The sequence below is a fragment of the Cavia porcellus genome, unplaced genomic scaffold (genome assembly GCF_034190915.1).
Source record: "Cavia porcellus strain 051 isolate PalLab524CR breed Dunkin Hartley unplaced genomic scaffold, mCavPor4.1 scaffold_7, whole genome shotgun sequence".
Lineage (NCBI taxonomy): Eukaryota > Metazoa > Chordata > Mammalia > Rodentia > Caviidae > Cavia > Cavia porcellus.
In genome coordinates this window covers 4,392,824-4,415,185 of record NW_026947490.1, presented here as the reverse complement: position 1 = coordinate 4,415,185, position 22,362 = coordinate 4,392,824, and the positions used below count along the sequence as shown (strand labels likewise).

At 42.0% G+C, this 22,362-nt stretch overlaps 1 long non-coding RNA gene across 1 annotated transcript in view; it reads right to left on the bottom strand.

The window, feature by feature from the left end:
* LOC134476694 (uncharacterized) overlaps positions 1-21,999 on the bottom strand; it is a 74,148-nt gene extending 52,149 nt beyond the window's left edge. The window contains exons 1-2 of the long non-coding RNA XR_010048507.1: positions 21,913-21,999; positions 20,120-20,197 (exon numbers count right to left, since the gene is read on the bottom strand). This is a non-coding gene — a long non-coding RNA (uncharacterized LOC134476694). The remainder of the gene's footprint in view (positions 1-20,119; positions 20,198-21,912) is intronic.
* Positions 22,000-22,362: the final 363 nt, after the last annotated feature.

Genomic DNA, 22,362 nt, shown 5'->3' with positions numbered 1-22,362 from the left:
AATAACCTCTTATACCCTGATGTAAGTTTCCTGTAAAATACTGGGATACTTTAATATAACACAGCCAAACTGTATGTTGTTTTTAAAACTCCTAGTTTCCAAGGACAAGAATATGAAAGCCGACTCAATGTGTCTGAATCTGATACTAACAACTTGTGGTCTCCTCTCCATCTTGGCTGAACTTCAAAGCTTTGCCTTGGAACTGCTACTGTGAGCTGAAATTTATTTTCTTCTGTTTCACCTCTTACTTCAGATTCATGTGAGACAGAAGACTTAAGGGATTTAAAAGTACAGCCACGTATAATAAATGAACTTTTCAACTTCTTCAACTATTTAGGAAAAACACACACTCACAAGTTAAAGTCACTTAAGGCAGACGGTACACACCTGGCACCTTAGTACACAGGTGGCTGAGGCAGGAGAATACAGACCCTGGAACTGAAAGTGGGCAAATGAGCAACACAGAGAGATCCAGTCTCAAAATAAAAAACATACAAAGGACTGGTGATGTAGCTCAGTGTGAATGCCCTGTTTTAACCCTGAACACACACACATGCACATGAACACACACAAGCACATACACACTTACACACAGAGGGTGATAAGCACATATTACAGAATCTTCCTTTAATTATTTGTCTACAAACACACTTTCCCAAATATGTGAGAGGTACACTACAGCTTTGGCCTATCGTAATAAACATCATGAACTTATAGACCAAGGACAGCATGGCTTTACTCTCCAACAGCTTTGGAGGAACTCTCAAACTGACCCCTTCTCCACAGTGACCATCTCAGATAAACCCCTGGGTCATGTCAGCCATTGGTACAAATTATCATGAGAGTTAAAACACAGATTAAATTGTGATATTCTGACATTTAGAAAATTGCTTTACACAATTTTGGGCTATAGATGTTAAATATATATTAAAAGAAAGTAGATATGAGAAGGATGTTTTATGATCATTCAGAGGAGTGGTATAGATTATTTCTTTCCTTTTGTATAAACTCAAGAGAAACCTTTCTTTAAGAAAGGTTTTGATAAATCCAGTGTGTATGTTTGTGTGTGTGTGTGTGTCTAAGTGTGTATGCATATCTACAAATTCACATCCACTATGTAGGGCTAATTTTTTTTCTTTTAACTTTTGTTTTCCACAGAGTAGCAGTTCTCCAGCTTGAAGACAAAAATTTCCTCTGTATCATATTTTTTTAATTTTGGTGCTCTTATATCATTTAATATCTACAACAAAGTAAAGATTATTTCTAATACTTATGTCTAAGATGATGAAAGTTGATCTGATCACATCAGAAGAGTTTATATGTTGTTAATGGTAAAAAAATTTTAAAGATGAAGTTTTCATGAAGTGAGTATTTCTTCTTTCTGTAGGAGGCTAAGAAGCATGAGACTTGCCCTCCAAGAGACTAATCTGCATGAACCCATAAATACTGGGGAATGCAGTCCTGTCTGGAATGGGCAGAGCCCAGAGTACTCTGTCCATGCTGGACACTCAGATTTTCTAAAGGATCCTTGTATCCACTGCTTCACACAGAATGGACTTTGCTCTATTGTTTGCCACTAATACAGAGGATATTTTATACCCCTGGGCCCACATGAGAAGCCTCCACAAGCTCTGCACTCTTTCTGCACCACTGAACCCACCAGGGAATTTGCATTTTGTCCCCAGGGAGGATCTTCTCAAGCAAGTCTCAGATAAAAGCTGAATCTAACTTAGCCTTGACTGATCAGGTCTCTTCATTTCAAGTTCTCAAACTGAGGCTCCTTCTTTAGCTCCTAGGGCTGCTATTGCTCTGGATTGCTGGTAAGGACACAGGGACATCAGGAGGGGCATGAGGTGAGATCGTGATTTTCTAAGTCCCACTACCAGCTCTTGAGTTCTGTCCATACCTGAGATGTGCAGCCCTGACTTGACACCGGATACATGATGTTAGATCAGTGAGTGAAGAAAATGCCTAAAGGACTCAGGACCTGGCCTCTCATGCAGATTGCCACAAAGAAAGAGAGGGTTGCTCAGACAAATTCCAGAGGGATTATTGTGATTCGAAATCTTAGGGGCTACTGGCATATTGAAAGGTTTCATTGTATATTAAAAATGACAGTAATAGTTTAGCTTGATAATGACAGAAAAAATCATTATAGTGGCTCATTAGGTTGGTTCATGATTTTGCACTTCTCTTTCAACATTTTAGGATCCACTGGAGATATTGTGATGACACAGACACCACTCTCTCTCTCCGTTTCCCCTGGAGAGCCAGCCAGCTTCTCCTGCAAGGCCAGTGAGAGCCTCCTTAGTGATGGAAACACCTATTTGAACTGGGTTGTGCACAAGCCAGGCCAGGCTCCTAGGAGCATGATTTATAAGGTTTCCAACCGGTATTCTGGCATCTCAGAGAGGTTCAGTGGCAGTGGGTCAGGGACAGATTTCACACTCAAAATCACCAGGGTGGAGCCTGAGGATGCTGGAGTTTATTACTGTTGGCAAGGTACAAAATTTCCTAACACAGTGACACAGCCCTAAACAAAAACCTCCCAGCCTAGAGATGCCCAGCTGCCTCTTGCACTGCTGTCTGGGGAGCAGCACAGCACAGACTGCTCTGTGTGAAAGGGAGAAGTTGAAAACAACAAGTTGCATGTGAGGCCTTGGACCAGTACTAAGAGTAAAGAAAACAACAGAGCAGCTGGGACCTGTGCTCTGCTGAGAGTCTGACGCAGAGGGAGAAGGCTGGAGAAGACCCCAAAGGGGAGATCTTGAATATGCATTGTCCTCTCAGCCTGTCTCTCCTGCAGAGCCATCCCTGTCCTGAGACTCAGTGGATCACTGGGAAGTGGTGCATCATTCAGGGCTCTTGGTCTTACTCCATGAAGAGTAAAGATCCTGAACAAACAAAACTTCAATCACGTCACATCTCTCTCATCAATTTAGCATGGTAAAGATGAGCATGCAAACTGTAATTCTGCCTCAGTATAAACTGGGGATGACTCACTGGGTGATACCCAGGAATATAGCCACCATGCAAATAGGGCAAACAAATTCTCAGAAAATGTCTCACAGCATTTAGCAGCAATTACACAAGGGTTTATTGGGCGATTTTGCCTCCACGATTCAGTACCTTAAAAACACATATGAGGATTTAGTCTCCACAAGGATCTTTCTTTCCACACCTTTTACAAGCAAGCAAGACATGAAGATCAAATTCTGTCAAAATTAAGGCATGATTCTCATCCTCTTGATGGTTGGTAAATATCTTTGGCTCAGTTTCTTCCTTTTTGGTAAAAGCTTACAGGGCCACTTCTTTTCTTAAAGTTAAATGTAGGATGAGAGAAATGCATTAAATTATAGGGACTGTTAATGCCTGTTTTGTATTCTTGGCCTTTAGGACAAATTATGAGGTAAGTATTACAAAATTCCTCTAATGCCATTATCTAAGTAAGTATGAACTAACTTTTCCAGATCTTGCAGCAGCTAGTTCAAAAAGTGGGCAGATTCTAGCCATGTTTTAAAGTCATAACAAATGTGGATGCTGAGATATCAGACTTGAGCTGAGTGTGAATCACAAAATCAGAGACTGCAGTATTTGGAAATTAGTGACCAGAGAATTTGCAGTGACATTTCCTTAGTTGGGAAGGCAGACAAAACAACATTAGGAGAAAGGTGAAAATAAACTCTTGCTATGGAGCATATTTCCAACTTTGAGATGGCACCAGACATCCAGTCAACAGCTGTCCCTAAAGGAAATGCCATGGTGGAATTCTGGCAAGACACCGAAACTGGAGACAGAATTCTAGGGGCAGGTGTGGGATTAGCAGGAAATGAGTGTAAGGCGATGAGGGCGGAATGGTCCCTATGAATCCACAGAAGTCTAAACACAGGGTAAACCAGCACTAAGAGCTGTGACAGAAGAGTCACCTGTGGGAAGGGGACACAGAGAAGAAGAGAGGGAGGGAGAGAGGGAGGAAGAGAAACAGAGACTCAGAGACACAGAGACACACTGAAAAAGGGAGAAAAAGGAGATCCAAGAGTCACGACAAAGGTCTAAAAATGCTTTTCTTTCTCAAACAGAAAATTAACATGTTGAATGAATGTCAAAATGTTATTTAGGGCAGGTTGTTATAAACGGCCCAAGCACTGTGACTCAAAAGAATCAAAGCTCTTTGGGGGCAGCGGTAAGATTTCAAACATTACTTTTATAAGAGACAGCCCTGTCCTGCCATGTGTTTGTCATCCCTATGAAGGGCAAGTTCCCAGGAAAATTGCTGACATTCCCCTTTCAATTATCATGAAACATCTTTTTCTACAATGCTTTTGCTGTGGAAAATATAAACACGTAGCAATACAGAGTTCAGAGGCAGATTGGTTGGTGTGGTTGGGCAGTGACAAGTGATCAATACTTATGAAAATGTCAGACCCGAAGGCTCAGGGAGAGAGGTTTTTATGGGGTTAAAAAGGAGAAGTACAGAGATAGGGCACTTGGCTCTCTTTGATAGGTGCTTACAATATATTTCATAGTCACCAGCTGTGCATCACAGTGACCAGTCCTTTCTAAGAAGCAGATGTAACAGAAACTGCAGCAGGCACTGCTATCTGGGCCACTAACAAAAAAACTCAAGTACACTGGCTGTGGGATTTGGTGATTATGAAAGGATATTGAGGAAATAAATTGTAAACCTGATATTATTTAAAAATGGAGGAAACTACAGGAAAACATTTATCAGGTCAATATATTTAATACATCCCATAAATAATTCAAATCATTCTTATAGTCCAGTCACAAATATTATTCACAATCAATTTTTTTTATTTTTTGATTTACTGAATGTAATATATTTTATTTTGCTGTCAAGAGACTATTGCTACATTTATTTTCTTAGGTATGAAGTATTAAAATAAAATCTTGTACTGTGTTATAAGTTTCACCTAATACGTTGTAACAATTCAATACCACACAGCCAAATTACATGTGGTGTGTAGTGTTTAGAACTTGCTAATTTCCAGGGACAAGTATATGAAAGCTGATTCAATATGTCCAAGTCTGAGGCTAACCACTCATGATCGCCTCCACATATGTGTTAAGCTTTAGAACTTCGCATTGTGACTGCTCCAATGAGCCAAAATTTATTTTCTTTCAGTCCATTTACTTCTGATTCATATGAGACAGGTGATGAATAGGACCTTAAATGTCCAGACAGGTCCAACAAGTAAACTTTACAATTTCCCAGACTGTTTGGAAATAGCCCACACATTCAGAAGACAAAGTCACAAAAGACAGATAGTGAAGGACAGTCAGCCCATCACATTGAGGCTGAGGAAGGAGGATGGACAGGTAGAGCAGAAAGTGGGCAGCTGACACCACTATGAGACCCAGTCTCAAAATCAGAGAAACATGAAGGACTAGTGATATAGCTCAGTATGAATGTGCAAGGTTTACACCATTCTACTGAGTGCAAACCCGCACACTCACAGGCACACACCTAGAGGGTGATAAGCACATCCAGAGAGTCCTTATTTACAATAAAAGCATGCAGTACAGAATCCTTATTTATTTATTTTATCACAAACATTCTTTCCCAAATATGTGAAAAGCACACTGAAGCTTTGGGCTGTCATAAATTATAACATGAACTTATAGACTAAGGATAGCATAGCTTTACTCTTTCACAACTTTGGAGGAATTTCAAACTGACCCCCTTTCCATAGTGACATCTTGATAAACAGCAGGACCATGTCAGCCTTTGGTTCAAATTATCCCCAGACATTCCAACCTATTCAATTGTGACATTCTGATATTGAGACTGTCTCTTTAAATTATGGGCCATGGCTGCCAGTATCTATTAAAATAAAGAGTATATATGGGAAGGATGTTTTCGATCATTCAGCAAATAGTAGGACATGTTATTTCTCATTGGTTGGTACACAATCAAGAGAAATTGTTCCCTAAAAAAGGTTTTAACAAATCTTGTGTGTGTGTGTGCTTGTGTGTCTGTGTGTGTTTATCTATATCTATATCTATATATCTATTTCTATATACTATGAAACAGGCTTTACTAGATATTTGCCAATTTCAAAATCTATTCACAAGGAATTTAAAATCCACTAGATAAGGCATATTATTTTCCTTTTCCTCTTGCCCTCAGGAGAGTACTGCTCTCCAACTTGAGACATTTATTTTTATCTGTACTATATTTTTTAAATTTTAGTGCTCTCATGTTATTTAATTTCACAGTGAACTTAAAGACTATTTCTAATACTTGTTTCTAAGATGACAAGAGTTCACCTGGTTACAACAAAAGGAAATTTCTGCTCTGCTGTAAGATGTTAGTGCTAGAAAATGCTAAAAATGACTTTTCATAAAGTGAGACTTGTTTGCTCTCTTTCAGGAGGATAAGAAGCATGAGCCTTCCACTCCCAGAGACTTATGTGCACACACCCAGTACCAGGGGCACTGCAGGCCAGTCCAGGGTGGGCAGAGAGTAGAGCAACGGATCCTGCAGGAGATGCAGATTTTCCAAGGCATCCTGTATCCACTGCTGCACACAGCATGGACTGAAGCTCTATTGTTTTCCTGCACATACAGAGAATATTTTATATCACGGGCTCACATGAGAAACCTCCCACCATTCTCTTCATTCTTCTGTACCACTACACCCACCAGAGAATTTACATTTTGTCTCCCAGGGAGAACATTCCCATGCAAGATTCAGATAAAAGCTGGCACTAGCTTGTCCTTGACTGATCAGGACTCTTCAGTTCAATTTCTGAAAATGAGGCTCCCTCTTCAGCTCCTGGGGCTGCTACTCCTCTGGATCACTGGTATTGGGCACAGGGAGATGAGGAGGGACATGGGGTGATAAGGTGAGTTTCAGAGTTTCATTACCACCTGATAGCTTGTGTACATAACATGAGATGCGCAGCCCTGCTTGGAAGCATGGGTGTGTGAGGTTAGATCTGTGGGTGAAGAAAGTTCCTTTAGGACTCAGGACCTTGCTTCTCATGAATATTGCCACAAAGAAAGAGAGGGCTGCTCCAATGACTTTTATAGGGATCCCTGTGATTAGAAATCTTGGAAACTATCTCAAAATTGATGAATTTTCACTGTAAATTAAAATTATAACAGCAATTTAGCTTGATAATTACAAAAAGAGTAAAGTATGAAAATGTCTCATGATATTTGTATGTGACTTTGCACTTCTCCTTCATCATTTTAGGATCCACAGGAGATGTTGTGATGACCCAGACCCCACTCTCTCTGTCTGTCGCCATTGAGAGTGGGCCTCCATCTCCTGCAGGTCCAGTCACAGCCTCCTGTGTAGTGATGGAGACACTTATTTGCATTGGGTGGTGCACAAGTCAGGCCAGGCACCAAGGGGTGTGATTTATGAGGTTTACGACAAATATTCTGGCATCTCAGACAGGTTCAGCGGCAGTGGGTTAGGGACAGATATCACACTCCAAATTAGCAGGGTGGAGGCTGAGGATGTTGGGGTTTATTACTGTGTGCAAGGTATTTTTGTTCCTCCCACAGTGCTACAGCCCCAGACACAAACCTCCCTGCCTGGAGAGGCCTAGACCTCCTGCACTGCTGTCCGGGGAGCAGCACAGCACAGCCTGCTCTGTGTGAGAGGAAGAGGCTGAAAAATCACAATAACAAGTTGAAGCTGTGGCCTCTGCCCAGGACTTAGAGTGAGGAAGACAGCAGAGCAAGAAGGACGTGTGTGGTGGAAAGGACTGTGACAGAGAAATAAGGATGGTGTTCACTCTCAATTGGCCCTTTGAGACTTGAATCCTCCATTCTTTTATGAAACTGACTAAAGCCAAATTGAAAACACAGCGAATGTAGACTACAGTGATTAGTAAGATAGAAATGGCATATAAGATATGTACTTTATCTTGCATTTCCTTTTATCATTTCACAATCCATATGTTGACCATGCATTGTCCTTTCAGCCTGTCTGTCACTTCTGGAGGGCACCCCCATCTCAGAAGGCCAAAGATGAGGAGATCCCTTCAGGGCTTGCAATGTTGGGCTTTGTGCCACTCCATGGATCATCAGGAATTGGTGCATCATGCAGGGCTCTTGGTCTTACTGACTCCATGATGAGTAAAGGTCCTGCATAAAGAAGCTGCACTCATGTCTCATTCTTCTAATCAATGTAACAAACAAAGATGAGTGTGCAAATTGTGATTCTGCCTCATAATATAGTGGGGAGGACCTGGGAGAAGTTGAGGTAACATTGTTTGATGATATGCAGAAATATAGCTCCCATACAAAGAAAGCAAACAAGTACTCAGATATTTATCATAGCAAGGAGTAGCAATTTCACAAGGGTTTTATGGGCAACTATGAGCTGTGTTCTCCATTGTCAGGAAGGTATAGGAGATTTCAGTCTCCTGAAGAATCTTTCTTTCCAAACATTTTGCAAGAAAATAGAACATCAAAACCTGCTGCTTTTAGAATTAAGGCACATGCCTCCACCCATATTTGTGACACTGGTAAATCTCAAGAGGCCCTGTTTCTTCCTGCTTGGGAAAATCCTCCAAAATCACTATTATTCTCAAAGATAGAGAGACACAGAGTAAGGAAGAAAAAGGGAGAGAAAAGGAGGTCCTAGTGTCAAGACAATCTTTTAAGAATCTCTCTTTTTTTCTACAAAAATAAAGTGCTGAATTTACATAAAAATGTCCTTTAGAGCAGGTTATTATTATAAAGGGCCCAAACTTGTCTCTTACAAGACCACAGCTCATTCTGTACAGGGGAAAGTGTTCTAGGATCACTTTTCTAAGAGATGGCCGCTTGCTGCCCTTGTTGGTCAGTCACATGCAAAACACCTTCAAAGGAAAATTGCTCTTAACCTTCCCCTTTCAACTGCCTTGAAATATGTTTCCTATCATGCTGTGATATGGTTTAACAAGTGCAGATTCCTTTGCAGTATCTCAGAGCACCGAAGCTGTGAAGAGCCTGATGCCTTCGTGTAACATTAGTTTATTAGCACAGGTAGTACAGGTCATTTTCTAGGTTCACCAAACTTGGTTCCCAGTGTTGGTCCTGTAATCTGAACTCATCCTCTCACCTTCCCCCATGCTGAGGCAATTACAGTGCACAGGAAATTTTCTACCTCTCCTGTCTTGTACTCTGATATCACAAGCTTAGTATTCCATTCTCAACCTGCCCAGTGACTACTCCTGTAAAAATAACTAAAATAAATAAATAAATAAACCAACAGGAGAATATGGACAAGGGCTGCAGATACAGCTCAGAGGGATAAGTTCCATTCCCAAAACCATGCAGCCCCCTCTAAATGCACAAAATTCAACAATTATTCAACTAGTGTAAAGCACCAATGTAAAATACTACAGAGCCCCCACTGTCCCTTTTTCTTCTTCATGATCCGAAGTTTTATTCAGGTAAGTGGGAGATTTTTTAAGGGAATTAACAAGTGAGGACTGTAGTCCTATCTGTGATGGGCAGAGCCCTGAGCACTGTATCTGGGATGCAGCTGCAGATTTTCCAAGGGATCCTTGCACGCACTGCTGCACACAGCATGGACTGTAGCTCTATTGTTCCCTGTACATACAGAGGACATTTTACACCACAGGGCTCACATGAGAAACCTCCCACCATGCTCTATACTCCTTCTGCACCACAAAACCCACCAGAGAATTTGCATTTTGTCTCCAGGGAAACCTTCTCAAGCAAGTCTCAGATAAATGCTGGCTCTAACTTGGCCTTGACTGATTAGGTCTCTCCCTTTCAGTTTCTCAACACGAGGCTCCCTCTTCAGCTCCTGGGGCTGTTACTGCTCTGGATCACTGGTAAAGACACAGGGAGCTGAGGAGGGGCACGTTGTGAGAGAGTGAGTTTTTCAGAGTCACTGCCCCCTGGCTGAGTTCTGTCCATATGTGAGATGTGCAACCCTGACCTGAAGCATGGGTGTGTGAGGTTACATCAGTGACTCAAGAGAATTCCCAAAGTACTGAGGACCCGGCCCCTAATGAAGATTGCCACAAATAAAGAGTTACTCGGGTGAGATCCTTGTGTTTAGAAACCTTGGACACTATCTCTAAATTGAAAATTTTTCATTGAACATTGTAACAAGAATACTAACTTCACTTGATAATGACAAAACACAGGAATCTATTAAAAAGGCTCGTGATGTTGGTTCCTAAGATTGCACTTCTCCTTCATCATTTTAGGATCCATGGGAGATGTTGTGATGACTCAGACCCCACTCTCCCTGTCTGTCGCCCCTGGAGAGCCTGCCTCCATCTCCTGCAGGTCCAGTCAGAGCCTGCTACATAGTAATGGAAACACCTATCTGAGTTGGGTGGTGCACAAGCCAGACCAGGCTCCAAGGGGTGTGATTCATCAGGTTTGCAAAACATCTTCTTGGACCCCAGAGAGGTTCAGTGGCAGTGGCTCAAGGACAGATTTCACACTCAAAATCAGCAGGGAAGGAGCTGAGGATGCTGAAGTTTATTTCTGTTTGCAACATACACATGGTGCTCCCACAATGATACAGCTCTGAACACAAACCTCCCTGCCCCGGGAGGCCCAGCTGCCTTCCTGCTCTGCTATCTGGGGAGCAGCACAGCACACACTGCTCTGTGTGAGAGGAAGAGGTTGAAAAATCAGAACACGTTGTAGGCTGAGGCCTCTGCCTGAGACTAAGAGTAAGGAAGACAGCAGAGCAGCAAGGACCTGTGTCAAGGAAGAGTGAGAGATGGAAACTCTCCACTCTGAGGTGTTTCTTCTGCAGGACCTTGACACTGAATCCTGTAGTGAGGCAGAGTGACTGTATTTTAAAGGCAAAACAAATAAACTGGGTTGTCTTTCTGGATGTGATGTGTCAGAAAAAGGTAAAATTCATACAAATGTTCCACTGGTTTGAATCTGAGCAGCCGGAGAATTTGAAACCATGTATTGTGAGACCAGGAGAGTTAAAGGGAAGCAGCAATAAGTGGCGGGGGGGAGGGGACTGAGGACTTGGAAGGGAGCAGGTTAGAATTTGAGTCGTCCCCATCATCCAGCCAGTGATGTCCTAATGCACAGGCACAGGAGGAATTCTGGAGATCAGTGACCTGCACTGAGCTATGAGGAGCAAGTCCAAAGGACAAGGTGAGCAAAACAGATGAAAGCCGACGGGGACCCAGAAGGTAACACAGTGTGCAAAGTAAAGCAATGAAGAGAAATGCATGGGGCAGGCCAACAAGGACTGGCAACTAAGATGAAAAACAAGCAAACAAACAAACAAAACCAAACAAACAAAAAAGGAACTGAAAGATACTCATGCCCCTGATCAAAAATAACAATAGTAAAATGATTTTTCAGTTTCACCAGGGTCACAGTCACAATGGGCAATGAACTCAAGCCTGATGAGTGTTGGCAATGGCACCTGGGAGAGAAGTAATCTGTCGTGAGGCCCTGAGGAGAATTCAGCAATCTAGTAGTCTGAAAGCAGACCCAGGGCCGGAGATTTAGCTCAGTGCCCTTAGCATCTGCCTGGCAAACACGAGGTACTGAATTTCATCCCTGGTTTAAAAAAAAAAAAAACCAGACATGGAGAACAGGCCCAGGGAGAAAAGAAGGCCCAGCAAGACACACTATTAGAGAGCAGAGAGCAGACAGGGAAGAATACATTGGATTCGCTTGCAGAGATGAGAAAAATCTCAAATCCAGGGCTGCAGGGACAGTTCAGTGGCAGAGTGTGCCACTAGGATGTAGAAGTGCTGGGATCAGTCTTAATCATCCACAATATAACAGAAAGAAGAAAACTCCCATCTTCATTCATCACCAGACCAGTCTTCTCTGAATTTGTGGACACAGATCAGGACATGCTGAGTGCTCAGGGTTCTGTGCCAGATTCCCAACTCCGCAGTCAAGGGTGGCAACCAAGCTTGGGGGCTAGGACCATGACAGTAAGTCAGGACAAACAAATCCCTGAGCACTTTAAGCACACCATGGTATTTTTTTGGTTTGGCGGGGGGAGTTTATATTATCATTATTTTGTGTTTCACACTAGAGATGGGTCATTTCTACCTTCAAATGAAAAGCCATAGCATTGGGAAAATAAACTGACTTACACAGAATGGCTAAAATGAAGAGCTGAGGATCTCAACCTGGATCTGCAGTGATCTCCATGCCTCCTCTACAAGGAAGAAAACCTCTGGCCAGTGAAACACACAGTCCAGCCTTAACAGGATGTGAAATTTTCTGGTTGAAAATGAAGACCTCAGCCCCCACATTACTCTACTTGGCTCTCAGACAACATCAGGACTTTCAGAGCCCCACAACAAAGGTGAGTCAGCAACTAGGGTGACATTCTCAAGGCCAGCTGCTAGGAGGCCACCTGCTATGACCACTGGGTAGATTGTGCACCTGAGCCTGAGGCCAGACTCCAGCATCTGCATTTAATACTGTGTATGTAACATTACCTTCTGTGAAAGAAAGGATCACACGAATTCTCTTTGAATTTTCAATGAAACTAAAAATGAAAATATTACCCATCTCAGTAGTTAACATTTCCATGAAATTCTCCAAGAGAAAACATCTTCAACATTTTTATGAGAAAAAGTTTGCCAGAGAGAATAACAGGAATTTTCCTCCAGGAAAGACCTGTGTAATTCAATACATTAGTTTCCTTGTATGGGCTTCCATAAAGCTCAGTGTTACAGCATAGCCACTATCACAGAACTTTTTTTTTCTTTTAAGGATAGGTCGATAGGAATAAATTTTACATTTATGAAAAGTGACATTTCCAACATATATTTCTATTGATTTTGCCACATGATTAACTATGTGACCAAAAGTATATTCTGGCTCTAAGGTGGTTCCAGCACCCATTGGTATTCCTCGGTACGCTCTGTTCACTTACCACAAACTCAACTGAGACTAACTGCTGCCTGTACCCTGCATAAATACTCTAGATGTCACACATGCTCACAGGGAGCTTTCCTTCAATGTGGATACCACAAACTATTTGAATTGATCTGTTTTCTAGATAAAATGTGTGTTTTAATTTTATAGAATGTACATCAGTTATTCCTGTTGTAATTCTGTGCATAACTCAATTTTAGGTGAGGCTTTCATCTTGGTGCATCCCATTGCATCTGTACATGGAAATGCCCACATCACATATGCTCTACCTGGTACCACTCAGCACATCTGTTCTTCAGCTACACACCAGCACACCAAGCAGGCAAGAAAGGCCACTTCATAGAAACACAATTTTAAATTTCACTGCCTTCTTTGTTGTCCTCTAAGAACAGTCGGTATGGATTTCCAATTGAGATTGGATGCATGAATGGAATCCGGTAGCACATTATTTCCATACTGGAACAAAGTTTTCTCTCCTCAAAAACAGATTTTTTTTTAATTAACTGAGGTTGAAAGACTGGAAAGCAGAATCTCTGTAACCCAAAATCACACTGTTCTTTCCTATCAACTGAGATTTCTCAGTGCTGACATCTGGACAGCACACAGGGAGGCCACACAAACAGGTGTGACCTGGAGAGGGGTGAAGAGATAAAATGCAAGGAGATAGGAAGATGGGGGAAAAAGGCTCAGGGACACCTCCAGAAGGTAGAAAGTACAGATTCCATCCTAGATTCTTCAGAGTGAGCACATCCTGACAACATCCTGGCTCTATCACACTGAGCACTGAGCTGGACTTCTGACAAGCTAAAAAGGGAGTCAGAGTGTTGTCAGGAGTGACTGACCCAGACTGCCAAGGGGAAGTTGGGCTAGTACTCTACAATGAAGCAAAGGAAGAATATACCTGGAGTGCAGGAGATTCCTTAGGGCGCCTTTTAGTACTACCATGCCCTGACATTAAGATTAATGGAAAATTACAGCAACCTAATCCAGACAAAGTGACAAATGGTCCAGAACCTTCAGGAATGAAGGTATGGGTCACTCCACCAGAAAGCACCAAGACCTGCTAAGGTGCTTTCTGAAGGCCAAAGAAATACTGAATGAGTAGTGGAAGAAGGTAGTTCTAAATACCAGATATGACCCTGTAATCAGTTACAAAAAAGATGATTATGATTACTATTTGTGCCCAAATGCGGTTTCAATGTAACATAATGTTAGACTTAATGCTGTTTTTTGGGAATAGTTAAACTTGAGTTATAACATGAATATTATAAACTGATAGGAGTAAGCATCAACCAAAGAAAAGTTACATTGTGTATTCTGGTAGGGGAATTATTGCTTTTCCATTTGTATGTTTGTACAAAGGACAGTTATAACATGTTACCCACAGTTGTATGTATGCCTGCATATGTGGAACTAGTTTAAAGAAATGTGTCTGATTGCCAAGTTGACCCGCGGTGGATTGTGGTGGTTAACTTGAGACATTTTAGAAGCTTAAATAAATGGGTTTAGCAACTCTACACACAAGGATGTAGAAGAAGATGACCCTAGGGTGGCTCATCACTTGGAGGCATATAAAAGGGAAGGAGAAAGGGCGAATGCCTTCCATTCTTGGGAGAAACTTCAGTCTTTACCTTTGGTTTGGACCTCATCTCCTGGCTTCCTGTTTAGACCCCAGCTTTCTGGCAAGACTCTTCAACCTCTCATCATAGAACCTTCGGCCTTCTGTTGCAAACCCATCAGCCTGCTGGCGTGGACTTTCACAAGACATTAGGGTGAACTCCAGACCTTGGATTAAATCCTTGGGCGTCCAGTGATCAGACACCCTCTGCATGCTTCCTCACCCAACTCTGTGGCTGACCATCATAAGCCAATATTGCTGTTTCTTATACATCTGCATATATCTCATGTTGTATCTGTTCTCTCTAGTAAAACACTGATTAATATACCAATTGACATATAAACACTCATATATAGATACATTTACATATGCATATTTATAGTATACCGATTTACATGTTAATAAATATCATAATCATATTAAAATCTTGCTATGGGGATAAGCAGGACAGGGCATTCATCAGTTAAACTAGTGCCCAGGATTTGTATATTGATTACATAAGGCACAGTCATTCACCACTTTTCCACTTGCCTTCAACAGGACACCTAGTTCTCTAGTGGAAACAAACATTTTTTTTTTTATCTTCCTGACAAATTCTGTTGACAGCAGTGCCCTAATGGAGATTTATCTCTGGAATCATGAAGTAGTCTTATCTCAATAGTTCACCTGGAAACAACATTTGCCAGAAGCCCTCTCCAGGCTCCATGCTGTCACTTGCACAAAGCGGCTCTGCTGATCAGTAACTGGAGGTGACAATTATTTTCTTACTGGGGAAGACCACTGTGCACCATGTTCCAATATGGATCAATCTTTCACAATGAGGGCTTTCCACCGCTGCTGAAGACGACATGAACTTTTTCTCTATTACTTGTCCCCCAAATATAGAGATTTGAAACAACTCTTTTCATGTGAGAGGTCTCCCATTCTGCCCCTCACTGTGCCCACTAGGTCATGTACATGAGGTCTCCAGGGAGGCTCTTTCCTGCAAGTCCCAGATAAAAGGTCAAATTGACTTCAGTCATCTGGACCCTCACTTCTGCACCTCAAAATGAGGCTCCTTGATCAGTTCATGGTGCTGATAATGCTGTGTATCCCTGATAATGATGGAGGGAGGAGAGGAAGGAGAGCAAATGAGAGAGATGGGGTCCCAATCTTCCTTTTTTGTTCCATCCTCATGAGAGGTTGCAGCTATTTTTGACAGGATGAGAACAAGAACTTGATGTCTGTGTGAGTGAGAAAGACTCCACTTGAGTCGGGACTATGGTGAGGTGACCATGTCACAAAGAAAGAAAAGGATGATGCACATTAATTCTCAAGAAGGGTTCTAATCCTCAGTACTTTATTGTAATTGAACACTTATCATATTTATGAAAATCACAAAAAAATTTAGCTTGAAATATGAAATAAAGGAGACAATGTGAAAATGAATCATGATGCCTGTACATGACCTCGTCTTTCTCTCTAATGATTGAGAGTCAACAAGAGACATTCAGATGACTCAGACTCCACTCTGTCTGTGGCACCTATAGAGCTGGCCTCAATCTCCTGCAGGACCAGTCAGAGCTTCCAGCATTGTGATGGAAACATGTATTTGTATTGGATGGTACACAAGCCAGGCCAGGCTCCACAGGACATGATAAGAACTCTTGGGTCCCAGAAATGTTCAGAGGCAATGGATCAGGAGTAGATTTCACACTCAAAATCAGCAGGCCGCAGGCTGAGGATACTGGAGTTTATTACTGTGCGCAAGGTACACATGAACCTCCCACTGTGCTACAGCCCAGAACACAAACCTCCCTGTCTGGGTAGGCCCAGCTTCCCTCCTGCACTGCTGTCTGGGGAACAGCACAGCACAGCCTGCTCTGTGTGAGAGCAAGAGGTTAAAAAATCAGAACAACAAGGTGCAGCTCCTCTGCCCAGGAGAGAGATTGAGGAAGACCACTGTGCAACAAGAACCAGTGACTAGGAAGAAAAAGAGATGAACACTCTTCACTTGGAGGTCTTCCTGCCAGATATTGATTCACCAGATGCTGTAGTGAAAGTAGGCAGATGGTGACTATATTTAAAAGTCAATACGAATAAATTGTATTGTCTTTCTGGATGTGATATGTGAGAAAAAGTTGAATTTCAGGATTCCTGTTCCAATGGTTTGAAACTGAGCAACCAGAGAATTTCAAAACATATATTGTGAGACCAGGAGAGTTAAAGGGAAGCAACGGTGACCAGCAGGGGAGACTTAGGACATATAATGGTTCAGATTAGAATTGTGAGTGCCAACCTCCAGCTGGCACTATCCTAACCCAGAGTCACAGGAGGGATTCTGGAGATCAGTGAACTTTACTGAGCTAGGAGGACCAATTCCAAAGGACAAAGTGAGCAAAAACAAATGAAAACAGACTGGGACCAGGAAGGTAGTCCAGTGTACAATGCAAAGAGATGAAGACAAATCCACAGGGGAGGCCGAGGACTGGCTACTAAGATAAAGAAAAAAAAAATTAGAAAAGAACTCAAGAGAGATTCATGCCCCAGAGCAAAAATAACATTAATGGGACCATTTTTCACTTTGCAATTGTAAACTTAACCTATATTATACTCCAAGGAAATTTCCCCCTGTGGCTGATTGCTACAAAATGGGCCAGTTTCACTTGTAGACTCACAGCCCCTTGAGTAGAGTAAAGATACTGAAAGTTTCAGCTACAATATGTGGCTGTGCATGTGGTGACCTCTTCTGGTCAATTTCATGCACTGTAAGATCCCAGGGACATTGTTCAGTCCCTTTCAAACTAAGATTTGTCGTACTACTTTACTTAAAACACTGTGCTTTGGCTCAAGTACTGCAGAAGTGTCGCAGATATCTCAGGAAGTTTTAGGCATTTAATCTGCTCATTATTTTCATTTTAGTTATGGAAAACAGGTTCATACAGAACACTAGTGAAACATCATTTCCCTCCTCCTTCTAAAGTGATGCAGTGCTCTTGCAGTCATTAGAATTAACACTTGCACACATCCCTGCCCCAGCCAAACAGCACACAAGCCATTTACAGAAATCTAGTGTCTTAGGCTCTAATGACCTTGCAATACACACTTGCAATGGTGCTATCAACCCAGCCACTGATCCCAACTAGTGGCAGAGGCACAACCAAAATCTTGAATCAAATAACCTTACCAATATCACATTGCCACAATATCACACGATCCTTATTGACATTTATTTGTTACAAGGAAGATCTTGTTTTCACTTACAATCCTGATTTTTTTAATATCAGGTGGCTTTTGTACAAATTTGGATGCATTACAGTTTATCATACAAGTGACAGAGATGTGGGCACTTGCTTCGATTTTGTAACCAAAGCAAAAGCTTCACTGGCCTCACCCTATGCTGTCCTAAGAATCAGGGCCTCAAAGAACAAGGAGGATTGTATGAAAGTGAGACGCAATTTCACTGTGAATAATAGCACATCAGCCCTGAGAACAATGTGATCCATATATAAAAACTCAGGGCTTCCAGTCACAACCAGTGATGAAAGACTCTCGTGGTTAAAGTCCTCCACCTTCAGGTCCAGCTCTCAAGAGAGAAAAAGCCACCCAGTCTTTCACCAGGGTCATAGTCACAGTGGGAAATGAACTGAAGCCTGATTACCAAGGGAAATGGCACCTGGGCAATGAAATAATGAGTCATGAGGCCATGAGCAGGAGAAGAATTCAGCAACCTCAGGGTCATAAAGCAGACCCAGAGAACAGGCATTTGGGAGAAAGGGATGCCAGATAGGACACACGATTAGACAGGAGAGCAGGCAGGGCTGATCACATTGGATCAGCTTGCAGAGAAGAGAAAAATCTCACATCTGGGACTGCAGGTACAGATCAGTGCCAGAGTGCTTCACTAGGATGTGGAGATGCTTGTTCAGTCTTAAACATTCACAATAAAACAGGCAGAAGAAAACCCCCATCTTCATCCATCACAAGACCAGACTTCTAGGAATCTGTGGACATCGATTGGGACACAAGGAGTATTCAGAGTTCACCAAATTCCAAACACAGCAGCCAAGGAGGCTAACAACCATGGGACTTGGGAACCATGACAGTCAGTCAAGAAGAAGAAGAGAAAGTACTGACTACTTTAAGCAGAGACTTGGCTTGATGTGCATTTCTCTTTGTTTTGGAATAAAGGATTTTTATTATTATTTCACGTTTAACATGAGAGATGGATCACTCCTCCCTTCAAATGAAAATGACAGCACTGGAAAAAATAAACTGACTTACATAGAAAGGCTAAGATGAAGAGCCAAGGTTCTCATCCTGGGTCTGAAGTGATCTCCACGCCTCCTCCACAAGGAAGAAAAACTCTGGCCAGAGAAACACACAATCCAGCCTTAACAGGATGGTGAAATTTTCTGGTTGAAAATGAAGACCTCAGCGCCCCCATTACTCTACTTTGTTCTCAGACAGCATCAGGACCTTCAGAGCCCCACAACTAAGATGAGGCAGCAACTAGGGTGACATTCTCAAGGCCAGCTGCTAGGAGGCCACCTGCTGTGGCCACTGGGTAGACTGTGTGCCCAAGCCTGAGGACATATGCCAGCATCTCCATTTAATACTGTGTATGCAGCATTATCATCTGTACAAGAAAGGATCATACAAATCCTCGTTTTTAAGTTTTCTATGAAACTTTAAATGAAAATATTACCCAACTCTGTACTTAACATCTCCCATGAAAGTCCCGAGAACAAAAGATCTTCAACATTTTTATGAGAAAAAAAGTTAGCCATAGAGGATAACAATTCTCTTAGGTAAGAATTGTGTAAATCAATACATTGTTTTCTTCATATGGGCTACCATAATGCTCAGGGCTACAGCAGAGCCACAATCACAGAACTTTTTCCTTTTTAGGACAGGGTGATAGGAATAAATTTTATATTTATGAAAAGTCACATTTCCAGTATATAATACTATTGATTTTGACACATTGCAACTGTATGTCGAAAAACATATTCCAGCTCTAAGGCAGGACCAGCACCCATTGGCTATCCCGAATGCACTCTGTTCACCCACAACAAACTCACCTGAGATGCACTGCTGCCTGCTCCCTGCATAAACGCTCTCAATATCTCAGATACTCATAGATAACTTTCCTTCAATGTGGACACCTCAACTATTTAAATTGCTGTGTTTTCTAGGGAAAATATGGCTTTTTTTTTAAATTTTGGATAAAGTATATCAGTCATTCCTGCTGTCATAATTCCATAGATAGCTCAGTGGGAGGTGAGGATCTCATCTTGGTGCATCCCATTGTATCTTTACACCACACTGAAAACATCACCATGGGCTCTCCATGTTTCCACTCAATATATCTGTTCTCCTGGTACACACTAAGCAAGCAAAAAATGGCCACTTCATAGAAAAATTCACTTTAAAATTTGCTTTAAAATTCACTGTCTTCACTGTCTTAGAACAGTCAATGCTGATTTGCAATTGAAAATAGAGGCATGAATGGAATCAGCTAGCTCATTATTCCCACAGGGGAACAAGGTTTTCCTCCTTAAAAATGGAATGCTTTTAATTAACTGAGGTTGAAAGACTGCAAGGCAGAATCTGTGCAACATATAATCTCACCCTTCTTTCCTGTGAACTGAGGTTTCTCAGCACTGACATCTGGACAGCACACAGTGGGGCTGCACACACAGGTGTGACCTGGAAGGGGACAGAAGGTGAAATGCTGGGAGCTGAGAATATGAGGGACACAGGCTCCGGGACACCTCTAGGAGTTAAAGAAGGACAGATTCCCTCCCAGATCCTCCACAGTGACCACATCCTGATAGCATCCTGGCTCTATCACATTGATAACTGAGTTGGACTTCTGACCTGCAGAACTGTAACATGATGACTTTTGCATGTTCAAGACATAAATCCATGTGAAATCTTACTGTAGAAATGGAAGAGTATAGTGGATGTCTTTACTGACTTTTCCTGTAAGAATCTTCCATAATAAAGTATGTAAGACACACCAGTCCATTTAATTTTCTGCTGAACGCTGTCACCATTTTTGTCAGGAGGAATGGGATACAGTTCTTAGGCAGATAGAGAGAGTGAAACTCCCATGTCACATGGCCAGCAAACAGCAGGACAGAGAGTAAAATGAGTTTGCACTCCAGGATGAAAACACCAGGAGAATGACTCCAACACTGCTGACAGTCATTATGTTATGTCTTCAGCTTACAAACTGCTGATAGTAACAGTGAAATCTCTTCCAAACCCAGGGCAACTGAGCTGGTGAGAGATCCCAGACACTCTTGTGTCTGTACAGTGAGTGAACAGTTTCTGATGAACCAGGATGTGTGCCTGACTTGCTTGATCCTAGCCTGGGCTGCACAGGTAACTCAAGGCCAGGCTGAACTACAAATTGAGATCCAATCCCCAAAATTAAAAAAGATTTCAAAGGAATTACTCCCCCAAAACCATTTTAATTAATCTAGTATATCAGAATGCACATATATGCATTTATATATAGCTATCTATATACATTTACGGATACATATTCCTTCATTTCTGTGTACAATAGATACACCTTAACATGTAAACACATATAGAGAGATGTATTTCTATACAAACATATGTTTATAGTATATTCATTTATATGAAAATATCTGTTCATATTCATATTAAAGTCTCTCTGTGGAAATAAGAAAGATACGATATCCATCAATTAAACTACTGCCCAGGAATTACCTATTGGTTACCTAAGGCACAACCATTGTCTCCTTCTCCACTTGCCTTCAACAGGACACCTAATTCTCTATCCAAAGGAGACATTTTTATTATCTTCCTGGAAAATTCTGTTGACAGCAGTGCCCGATGGTGTGTAACTATTGTGCCCATGAAGACTAACATCTCAATAGTTCACCTGGAAACATTTTCCCGAAGCCCTATCCAGGATCCATGCTGTCACAAGCACAAAGCTGCTGTGCTGAGCAGTAACTGGAGGTGGCAGTGGTTTCCTTACTGGGGAAGAGCACTGAGGCACCATGCTGCAATATGGACTCTGCCTTTCAAAATGGGATCCTTCCTCCTAGTGCTGGACACTACATGGACTTTTTCTCTTCTGCTTTTCCCCAAATATAGAGATTTGAAATTATTTTGCTCATGGGAGAGGCCTCCCATCCTGCCCTTCACTGTGCCCACCAGGGCATTAGCATGGTGTCCCCAAGGGAGCCCTTCCCATCAAGTTCCAGATAGAAACTCAGCCCGCTTTGATTCATCTGGACCCTTGCTTCAGCATTTCAAAATGAGGCTCCCTGCTCATTTCCTGGAGCTGCTAATGCTCTGCATCCCTGGTAAGGATGGAAGGAGATGAGCGTGGAGAATGAGTGAGCAGGCTGGGGTCCCAATGTTTCCTGTGTTATACTCACCATGTGAGACTGCAGCCTTCTTAGAAAGGGTGAGAACAAGAGCTTGAGGTCTGTGGGAGTCAGGAAAATTCCACTGGAGCTGGAGCTATGGTGAAGTGGTGATGTCACAAAGAAAGAGAAGGATGATGCACATTAATTCTCAAGGAGGTGCAAATGTTGGATACTTTATTATCAGTGAACAATTTTCCTATATATGAAAATGGCAAAAGTAATTTAGCTTCAAATATGAAATAATGGAGAGAATATGAAAATGAATCATAATGTCTGTACATGACCTCATATTTCTCTCTAATGTTTTAGGGTCCACAAGAGATGTTCAGATGCCCAGACCCCACTCTCTCTCTTTGTGTCTCCTGGAGAGCCAGGCTCCATCTCCACTAGTTACAAATAGAGGCTCGAGCATAGTGATGGAATCATCTATTTGAGATAATGGTACATAAGCCATACCAG